Source organism: Eriocheir sinensis, unplaced genomic scaffold (genome assembly GCF_024679095.1).
Source record: "Eriocheir sinensis breed Jianghai 21 unplaced genomic scaffold, ASM2467909v1 Scaffold258, whole genome shotgun sequence".
Taxonomy (NCBI): Eukaryota; Metazoa; Arthropoda; class Malacostraca; order Decapoda; family Varunidae; genus Eriocheir; species Eriocheir sinensis.
This window is the reverse complement of record NW_026111563.1, coordinates 342,501-353,793: the sequence shown is the minus strand read 5'-3', so window position 1 is coordinate 353,793 and position 11,293 is coordinate 342,501. Positions and strand designations below refer to the sequence as shown.

The 11,293-nt window shown below is 43.8% G+C and overlaps 1 protein-coding gene across 1 annotated transcript in view; it reads right to left on the bottom strand.

Annotated features, from left to right (window-relative positions):
- Nucleotides 1-8,468: 8,468 nt before the first annotated feature.
- Nucleotides 8,469-11,293, bottom strand: part of LOC126991306 (pre-rRNA 2'-O-ribose RNA methyltransferase FTSJ3-like) — a 19,209-nt gene continuing 16,384 nt past the window's right edge. Inside the window, exon 6 of the mRNA XM_050850085.1 lies at nucleotides 8,469-9,178. The gene's annotated coding sequence lies outside the window, so the exon portion shown is untranslated. The remainder of the gene's footprint in view (nucleotides 9,179-11,293) is intronic.

Genomic DNA, 11,293 nt, shown 5'->3' with positions numbered 1-11,293 from the left:
ATATTATTTGGGGAGGCGGTGGCTGAATGGATAGCATGATGGCGCCGCGTTCAGGAGGAAGCGAGTTCAATCCCTGCCCAGTGCCACCAAGCTGGGATTTTTCAGCCGCCGCCGAGTGGCTTAAAACTACCCACATGCCGTCCAGAAGACCACCTATCAACCCGGACTCTAGATTCTAGGATTAAAGATGAGCTCCGGGAGGGCAACATAAGCCAATGCAAGATGGCGCCACTATAAACACTGGCCTGCGGCAGAACGGGCTGGGCCAACCATCAGGCCCCACCGGGAAGAAGCCTTGGGCTGATCATCAGGCCCCACCGGGAAGAAGCCTACCAGCGCAATAGGCCACGACGTAAAAAAAAAAAATAAAAAAAAATAAATAACCCGGCATATTTCTTACAGAACTCGGACAAAGCCTGTTGGCTCTGACCCATGGGTGCTGATGAACGGGAAAGGTCAGGCTTGGACCACAAAACCATGGGAGGAGGAAGACTTTCCCTCGCTTGGCTTTGAGCAGGCCAAGAAAGGCTGGTGCTTATTGTTTCTTGCATTCAGCTACTTGTAGTATGCTGGATTTGAGTTCATTTAATATTGGCCATTTTCCATACACACCGGGTATTCAATATATGCGAGTTCGAAATATGCGAATTCGCTCATATGCGACTAACCTAAATGTGCCAAGTATTCGTTTTATGTGAGAAAAAATCGCTATTATGCAAGTATCGGCGCTGGTGCTGGTGAGGTTTGGTGACACTTTAGAGCAGTGGTTCCCAACCTTTTCTAGTTTGCGGCACCCTTGGCAAGCCTTTCAAAACTTCCCGGCACCCTTATAAGGAAATACATATTTAAAATCTCCGTTGTTTTTTTATTATATATATTTTTTTCATTTCGACATTTTGACGTGTTTACATTTGGTATTACAGGAGAAAATTATTAAATTTTGCTTTTGGTGTTATAAAGCATAGAGAAATTCATTACTAATACTTCGTAATTAATTACTAAAAAAAAGAAAAAGATGAACAAACGACTCACGAACTCAGCTAGTTAGCAATACATACCAGGTATGTATTGCTAACGAGCTGAGGGAGGAGGATATGTCATACCTTCTGCTTCCTTTGCGTCACCAATCAGCACTGAGACATTCTGGGCTCTGGCCAGTGGCGACTCGCTGTGCGCCCTGCCCTGTACGTGTGTGTGTCACGTCAGTCTACAACCTCACTCCTCCCTCCCTCCCACTCTCCCGCCAAGCTGTTCTCTCCAGTGTCCGTACAATTATTACACAGCAAAATCATATAATTAGTATTGTTCTCCTGGATTGTAATTTTCCATAAGTACAAATTATTATACAAATTCAATGAAAAGTAGCTAAGTTGAAAATTCGATCGCTAAATCAGCAGCAGCAGCAGAAGCAGAGAGTGAAGTTAATGCAATTTTTTCCCCTGAATTTTGGCGGCACCCTCAAAAGATCTCACGGCACCCCTTGGTGCCGCGGCACACCGGTTGGGAATCACTGCTTTAGAGGGTGCAAATATTTTCCCACACTTTCCTCGCCTATAATTAACCTTTTCCTCCCTCTGATCCTAAAGTTAATCCTCAGGTAGCTAATTATCAGCTTAAATCGTAGACTTAGGGTGCGACTCCCTGGAAGCAATCTTTAGTGCTTTATTATTGTGAAACGGCGCCGGAATATATAGTTAGAGGGATCCGAAACGGGTCGTGGAACATAACCCCCTGTAATTAATGGGATGATAGGTTCCATATATGCGAATTCACATTATGCGAACTTTTTGCAGAACATAACCCTTGCATGTTACCCTTTTTCTCTTTTGTTTCTTTTTTAGGAGCAGCGAGTAGTGGGCTTTTTTTTTATTATTGTTTTCTTTTTTTGTGTGCCCTTGAGCTGCCTCCTTTGTTATAAAAAAATATATATATAATGAATACTGCCTGCCGTACTGGATTTGAGTTCATTTTATATTGGCCATTTTTCCATATATACTTCTATCTAATTAAGCCATGGATGCTCTGCTCTGTCTATTTCAACTCATTCAAAGCGTCCGTAACAAAATACAGTGAACCCTCGATATAACAGACTAATTGGGGGGAACTTTAGTCCATTAACCTGGTAGCAGCGGGGATCATGTTTCTTAATGGTCCCTCTAAGTGAGAAAACGAGAAAAAATCACCCCTCACACAAACCATTTCAAAATATATATCAAAGCGTTTGTGATCAGATTATGTATCATCTAATTTGGGGGTTGATATCATGGCACAAATTTGGCCCGTCGCTGCTACATGGTAAAGCCACAAATTTGGCCTGTCGCTGCTACACGGTAAAGCCACAAATTTGGCCCGTCGCTGCTACACGGTAAAGCCACAAATTTGGCCTGTCACTGCTACACGGTAAAGCCACAAATTTGGCCTGTCGCTGCTACACGGTAAAGCCACAAATTTGGCCCGTCGCTGCTACATGGTAAAGCCACAAATTTGGCCCGTCGCTGCTACATGGTAAAGCCACAAATTTGGCCCGTCGCTGCTACATGGTAAAGCCACAAATTTGGCCTGTCACTGCTACTGGGTTAATATGCTGAAAGTCCGTTATAAGAGGTGAAAAAATCATAAAACAATTGTTAACTTTCAACCAGTTTGTCTCCCTATAGTTCCCTTCACTGCCCCCACCTTTACCCTCCTCCTCTCCAGACTGTTGTGTCACCTGTTAATCTCCCTACAGTTCCCTTCACTGCCCCCACCTTTACCCTCCTCCTCTCCAGACTGTTGTGTCACCTGTTAATCTCCCCACAGTTCCCTTCACTGCCCCCACCTTTACCCTCCTCTCCAGACTGTTGTGTCACCTGTTAATCTCCCCACAGTTCCCTTCACTGCCCCCACCTTTACCCTCCTCCTCTCCAGACTGTTGTGTCACCTGTTAATCTCCCCACAGTTCCCTTCACTGCCCCCACCTTTACCCTCCTCTCCAGACTGTTGTGTCACCTGTTAATCTCCCCACAGTTCCCTTCACTGCCCCCACCTTTACCCTCCTCCTCGCCTCGGGGGCTTCGTGGTGCAGTGGTTAACACACTCGGCTCACAACCGATAGAGCCCGGGTTTGATTCCCGGGCGGAGTGGAAAAATTTGGCGGCTTTTCCGATACCCTACGCCCCTGTCCACCCAGCAGTGTACAGTCGCGGACAGAAGTGAAGACACAAATTTCAGAACAATTCAGTCAGCTGGCGAAAACTGGCAACTAATATGTAGGTACCGTTAGTTTGAGTACCGATAATACTAGTCCTGAGAACTCCAGTACCAGTAGTACCGGGACCATATATGCTGTCAGTATGTATAATAGATAGGAAAAGTTGGTGCCAGAACTTTACTAATATCTGCTGCTAGTGTTATTAGATAATGAGTCTTTTCATAATACCTATATACTGATTTTTCATGTAGAAAGTAAGTAGTCAGAGAGAAAGGGCTGACACACTCTGGTACTGGTACCGGTACTAACGGTACCAACGATAATGTTGCACGCAGCATGGGTCATGCTTCATTATTTTTTTATTTCATATATTTATTTATTTACTTATTTATTTATTTATATATTTACAAACACACACACACACACACACACACACACACACACACACACACACACACGAACTATTAGGCTATTGATATAATCCTTGCAAGATGTGTGTAGCCTAGCATCGTAAGGTGTTCCCCACATGGTAGAATCCTTTTCCATGGCGCCCGCCACGCCTTTATTAATATATATATATATATATATATATATATATATATATATATATATATATATATATATATATATATATATATATATATATATATATATATATATATATATATATATATATATAAGTTTTATAAGATGATGTGTGTCATCCCAAGGAGTTCTCCCTACACTGAACGATAATGTTTCATAAATCTTCGTCCATTGTTCTTCCCCACTCAAATAGTATCATTTTATCATACGAGTTAAAATCATGTGCAAGTATCAACTTTGATTATTAATTTTATGTTTCGGTTTGATCAAAAGAGTTGGACATTATAGTAATATAAATAGCGGAAAGATCAGCCATTGGTAGTTGCTAGAAAGCAAAGTCAAATTAATGACATGATAATTGTTTTAGCATTAAATGGATATTTTCACCCGCAACAAAGTACTGTTACCTTCTTTTATCTATAAGCAAGTGTTTTATCAGGTATTTTGCAAATTTATTGCTTGTGAATCAAATGAAAAAGGAAAACTCTTTAGTGCCTGTGAATGAAAGTTACTGAAATCTGTGTCTTCACTTCTGTCCGCGACTGTACCAGGTATTAATCGGGGGTTGTGTCCCGTCTCCTGGGGTCTGTTCCCTTCTATAATTCCTTCCCCTTTTGTCTCTCTCCGGCATATGACCACAGATATTGCGCCGACTAAACCAAACTTTCCAATTTTTTTCCTCCTCACCTCACCCAGTGTCCTGTGGCTGAGAAGTGTGTATTTCCCCACAGGGAGTGCTCGTGGGGGTAAGAATCTCTCACACTGTACCCTGGAGATGGACTGAGTGTGCTGGCCTGCCGATGATGCCATTAGGGGAGTCCAAACCCTTGTACCCCCTCAAGATAAGCCCAGATTGATTTTTCTGTTGGCGTGAAAGATTTGCAGAGGCTATAAAATAAAAAAATCACCAACCCTGTTTTTTACAGCAGTAGACTTAGCTTTACATTTTTCCCAGCAGTTCAGTCATCCAGGGGTGGACAGCAGTAGACTTAGCTTTACATTTTTCCCAGCAGTTCAGTCATCCCGGAGTGGACAGCAGTAGACTTAGCTTTACATTTTTCCCAGCAGTTCAGTCATCCAGGGGTGGACAGCAGTAGACTTAGCTTTACATTTTTCCCAGCAGTTCAGTCATCCCGGGGTGGACACTTAGCTTTCCTCCTTTCTCACCAATTAATAGCTATTCATGGGTGCTTTTTTCTTGCTGTCAGTGTGCATGAGTGAGCAGGCAGCCTCGTAATGAGCCAGTAGGCTTTCTGTTGCCTGCATTTCCATGTTTCCATGTTTCCTCCTCTTGCCTGCTTTTCTGTTTATCTCTCCTCATCCTCCTCCTTTTCCTTCTCCTCTTGCATTCCTTTGAATTATTTCTTCCTCCTCTTCTTCCTCCTCCTCCTGCATCAGTTTGAATTTCATGCCTCTCTCTCTGTAAGTATGCCTCATTCTAATTATGACTTTCCCTCTAAATTTGCATGACCCACTCTCTCTCTCTCTGTGATCAAGTTTGCAAGGCTCTCATTTTTACTCTCTCTCTTATTCTCTGGCCTGGGCATGCTGGTTATAGTGGTAGCAATCTGCATTAACCCGTCCACTTTGATTGGTACGGATTTGCCTTTCACTGGTAGCCTGGTAACATATAGTCCCAGGTCTTTCTCTGCCTCTGTGGTGGATAGTGGAGTGTTTCCCATGTTGTATTGGTGTGCTGGATATCACTTCACTGGTAGCCTGGTAACATACACTCCCAGGTCTTTCTCTGCCTCTGTGGTGGATAGTGGAGTGTTTCCCATGTGGTATTGGTATGCTGGATATCCCTTCACTGGTAGCCTGGTAACATATAGTCCCAGGTCTTTCTCTGCCTCTGTGGTGGATAGTGGAGTGTTTCCAATGTGGTATTGGTGTGCTGGATATCCCTTCACTGGTAGCCTGGTAACATATAGTCCCGGGTCTTTCTCTGCCTCTGTGGTGGATAGTGGAGTGTTTCCCATGTGGTATTGGTATGCTGGATATCCCTTCACTGGTAGCCTGGTAACATATTGTCTCAGGTCTTTCTCTGCCTCTGTGGTGGATAGTGGAGTGTTTCCCATGTGGTATTAGTGTGCTGGATATCCCTTCACTTGTAGCCTGGTAACATATAGTCCCAGGTCTTTCTCTGCCTCTGTGGTGGATAGTGGAGTGTTTCCCATGTGGTGTTGGTGTGCTGGATATCCCTTCACTGGTAGCCTGGTAACATATAGTCCCAAGTCTTTCTCTGCCTCTGTGGTGGATAGTTGAGTGTTTCCCATGTGGTGTTGGTGTGCTGGATATCCCTTCACTGGTAGCCTGGTAACATATAGTCCCAGGTCTTTCTCTGCCTCTGTGGTGGATAGTGGAGTGTTTCCCATGTGGTATTGGTGTGCTGGATATCCCTTCACTGGTAGCCTGGTAACATATAGTCCCAGGTCTTTCTCTGCCTCTGTGGTGGATAGTTGAGTGTTTCCCATGTGGTGTTGGTGTGCTGGATATCCCTTCACTGGCAGCCTGGTAACATATAGTCCCAGGTCTTTCTCTGCCTCTGTGGTGGATAGTGGAGTGTTTCCCATGTGGTGTTGGTGTGCTGGATATCCCTTCACTGGTAGCCTGGCAACATATAGTCCCAGGTCTTTCTCTGCCTCTGTGGTGGATAGTGGAGTGTTTCCCATGTGGTATTGGTGTGCTGGATATCCCCTCCCAAGGTACAGGACTTTACATTTTTCTTCATTGAATTGTAGCACCCACCTTGTGTTCCATTCCTGTAGCTTGGTGAGGTCTTCTGGTGGGAAATCTGCAGTCAAGGGGCTAAAAGACATCTGTTTCTGCAAGTGCAAATAAAGGGTATTTTAATACTTTACTGCATGTAAATAATGGTCAATATTGGAAATAACATGGAATAGTAAGTAATAACTGTTGACTGTAATGTGGCTGTAGGCTACTTCAAATATTACCCATGTGCAATAAGTTATCAAAATTCCGTATGTATAGGCACTTGGAGAGCCAGATGCCGTTTTATGCACCTGCCATGACATGAATTGCAGGTATTTGGAATGCTTTAAATTGTTGGATCCGACAATACTGTTTGATACAGGAGTGTCTTTCGTGTGCTTGCAAATCAGTATGCTTATGGTTTATATAAGAGGGCTAGAGGGTTCTTGATATACACAATCAGTCAAATGTCACTGAAAATAAGAAAGTTAATCTTCACGTAATAACAACTAACAATGCACAATGAATGAAACCGACTTTAGTGTGTTATGGGTGACCAGGTTTTGGTAGTGTCCTATGGGTGTTTTGGTGTGTCCTATCGGTGACCAGGTTCATTCTTTTCCTCCTCCTCCTATCAAATCTTTCTCTATTCTCCGTTATCCTCCTTCCTTCCTCTTCTTCCTTCTTCTCTGGTTCTCTCTCCTTCCTCCTCCTCCTCCTTCCTATAATCCAAGTCATGTTCCTCCTCCTCCTCCTTCTTCTCTCCCATTTCCTTCTTTTATCCTCTCTCCCTCTCCTTCTACTTACCCTTCCTCCTCCTTCTTCCCCTCCTCCATTCATCAAATTTCTACCCATTTCCTTCCTTCCTTAAATCTCTCTTCCATTTCCTTCCATTAATAAAAATTTGTATTCACAGATTTGGAGGAAGAAGAGGAGGAGGAGGAGGAAGAGAAAACAAGAGGAACAGAAGAAGAAGGAAGGAGGAGAAGAAGTAATCTCTCTCTCTCTCTCACACACACACACACACAGAAAAACACATTTCTTAATTTCAAAAACTTTATTAATATATATTTTGACAACGTCCAATCAGGTTCCACAGACTGGCTTCTCCCCGAACCCTTCTGTGGGGAATTGGGGGCATAATTTGACCCCCATATCCCCATAGAAGGCCAGGGGAAGATCTAGCCTATGGAACCTTATACATACACATACATATATACACATAGAGTCCCTCCACACACACTTTCCTTCTCTCTCTCCTTATATTCCTCCTCCTCTGCCTCCAAGTTTTCCAGCTGGTCTCCTTCCTCTTGATGTGGCAGTGTCAGGAGGAGGAGAGGAAATCACCTGGAAGATTGAAGAAGTCCTGGAGATGTTGAAGGAGGAAGACAATCTCTCTCTCTCTCTCTCTCTCTCTCTCTCTCTCTCTCTCTCTCTCCACAGCCCACAGGACCCCACAGGATGTTCCCTCACAGTATGTTGACAACCCCCCCCAGCCGCATAAAAGACCCCCCCCCCCTCTCTCTCTCTCTCTCTCTCTCTCTTACAGGTCACAGGGTCAACAGGATGTTTATAACCCCTACAGACACATGCCCTCTTAGACAGCTAAAAGGAACCCAACCCCACCATAGATAGCCACATGACCTCCCCTGTGTGTGTGTGTGCTGTTCTATTGATAAATAAAGATAGAATTGCAGTGTGTGTTATTATTATTATTCCAATGGGCTTGAAGAGAGAGAGAGAGAGAGAGAGAGAGAGAGAGAGAGAGAGAGAGAGAGAGAGATGGAAAATGAGAGAAGAAAGAAACCAGATGGAAAAGGGAGAGAGAGAAAATGATAAAAATTAGAAGGAAGATGATAATATGGCTGAAGGGAGAGGAGATGAAAGAAGGGAGAGAGAGCTATGCAAGATGAGAGAGAGAGAGAGAGAGAGAGAGAGAGAGAGAGAGAGAGAGAGAGAGAAAAGAAATAATGGAAGAAGAGAAATAATGGAAGAAGAGAAAGACTGGAAAGGAAGGGAACTGAAAGAGAGGGAGGGACAGGAGACTTGCCCATACAACATTTATCCGGACCTCTGCAGACTGGGAACTTTGGGGACAGGTGGAGAGGAAGAGGGAGGGAGGGAAGGAGAGGGAGGGACAGGAGTCTTGCCCATACAACATTTATCTGGACCTCTGCAGACTGGGAACTTGGGAGACAGGTGGAGAGGGAGAGGAAGGTAGGGAGGGACAGGAGTCTTGGGTTTAGCTACAACAATTATCTGGACCTCTAACTAACTAAGATAATGACAAATTAACTCTATGACAAAGAGCAGCAGCAGCAGCAGACGGGCACTTGATGAAAAGCATAAGAAGGCGACAAGTGAAGCTTCTGGGTCGTGTGCTGAGGACCAAAGAGTGACTGCTTGCTTGGAAGGAAGAAGAGCAAGAGGACGTCAAAGAATCAAACTCATGGCTGGCCTGCTGCAAGACATGGATGGCAGACACAGTGTGGCAGAGGACGGCTGTTGACAGGGAGGGTCCATGGTCGCCGCCGCCTTGGCACCTCGCTAAAGGTAAAGGAAACTTGAAACAGAAAGAAAGGAAAGTTGGTTGGACTTGTTTCAGCTATTTCTTGGACTGTAGGGGCTGACTCTGGGGTCTTCTGAGATGGTCTTCCTTCCTTTGGTTCTTCCTTTCGTCGTTTTCCGGAGCTGTGGACAAACGGACTCATTAGCATCCTGTTGTTATTATTACTCTTTCTTGTTCTCTTTCCTTCTTTCCTGTTTCTCCCTTTATCAGCTTTCCTCCCTTCCTTCCTTTCTTCCTTCCTGTACTTCATTTTCTCTCCTCTCTACCTTCCTTCCTTTCCTTTCTTATCCTTCCCTTCCTTTCCTTTCCTTTCCCTTCCCTTCCTTCCTTCCTTCCTGTACTTAATTTTCTCTCCTCTCTACCTTCCTTCCTTTCCCTTCCCTTCCTTTCTTATCTTTACCTTCCTTTTCTTTCCTTTCTTTTCTTTCCTTTCCTTTCCCTTCCCTTCCTTCCTTTCTTATCCTTCCCTTCCTTTCCTTTCCCTTCCCTTCCTTCCTTCCTTCCTTCCTGTACTTAATTTTCTCTCTTCTCTACCTTCCTTCCTTTCCCTTCCCTTCCTTTCCTTTCCCTTCCTTCCTTCCTTTCCCTTCCCTTCCTCTCTTATCCTTCCCTTCCCTTCCTTTTCTTTCCTTTCCCTTCCCTTTCCTTCCCTTCCCTTTCCTTTCCCTTCCCTTCTTTTCCCTTTCCTTTCCCTTCCCTTGCCCTCCCTTCCTATTCTTTCCTCCACCCCTGACAGTCCGTCCTGAGCCGCACCATCCGTTCCAAGTCCCCCCCGGCAGGATGGATCTTTCAGTGTAAAATTCAGACTACCGTTTCCGAGCATCCTATTTCATCCTTAACACATTTCCTAACTGTTTTAGGCTGTCGATCATTGCCTCAGTGCACAGGAGAGTAACACACACACACACATGGATTGGAGTTAGAGTAAAACAGGAAACTCTATGAGAAGAAATGTATTTACCAGTGGCGAACCTTTAAAACTTGGCACCCATGGCAGTATAGTGATCACTGGCCGTTAGTCTTCGGTAAAAGTAGCTATCAAATGTCAGGCCAGTGGAACACCAGCAACCTCAAGGGCAGTGAGAAAGGCGGAGGGAAACAGTGGCTACACGGTGTGTACTTTATAGGAACAGCGCAGCTAAAATCACACTTGACACTCAACTGGATAATTTTTTATTTTATTTTATACTTTTTACAATTCAAAATTCTGGTATCCAATTTTGGTGCCCTCAAAACCCTGCGCCCGGGGGGGCCTTGGTTCCCCCAATACGTTGGCCACTGGTATTTACACGTCTCTTCCATCACGTTGTTGGAAACCCAATTAATCAATTTACTGTTTGTACAGCTTCTGAACACACACACACACACACACACACACACACACACACACACACACACACACACACACATGCACACAGCTTCAGAAAATACAAATAAACACACTTGCACTCAGATTGAAATACACACACACACACACAAAGGGTGAAGGAAAACACAAGATATAGAAGTGATGATGAACCGGCGAGATTGGACCTGGCGTTAACAAAAGGAATGCACTTGAAGGATGAATTAAGGTATGGACGCCCTCTGGGAAAGAGTGACCACGTGATCCTAGAGATAGAAACGGAAGAGGAAGGATGTGAAGAGGATGAATCCTATAAAAGAAACAGGTTAGGAAGGCAGACGTGGAAAACCTCAGGAAATATTATGGAGAGCTGGACTGGGATGAGCTAATGGGAACAAGTGAAGTGCAAGAAAAGTATGATATTTTTATGGAGGCGTATAAAACAGGTTAAGAAGTTTGTACCAGACCTAAAGAAAAGGGAAAAAAGGACTGGTTTAATGCAAGGTGTGCTGAGGCAAAAGAAAGAAGAGACAAAGCAAGGAAAAGATTAAAAAGAAATAAAAACCAAAGGAATAAAGAAGATTTTAAGGCAGCGAGAAATGAATATGTGAAAATAAGGAAGGAAGAAGAAAAGGGATATATTGTGGAAAAGTGCAAGGAACAACCTAAACTGTTTTATAGATTCATAAATGGAAAGATTGAACCAAGAGAAACACTTGAGCGACAGGAATGTGACAATCGATGATCCTAAAGGCATGGCGGAGTTATTAAACAAAAAGCTCCAGCAAGTTTTTACTAATGAATCAATATTGAACAAGCCACAAGAAAACAAGATAAATGTTCATATGGAAGTCTCAGTAAATAAAGAAGAGATATATGAGTTGTTGGGGGA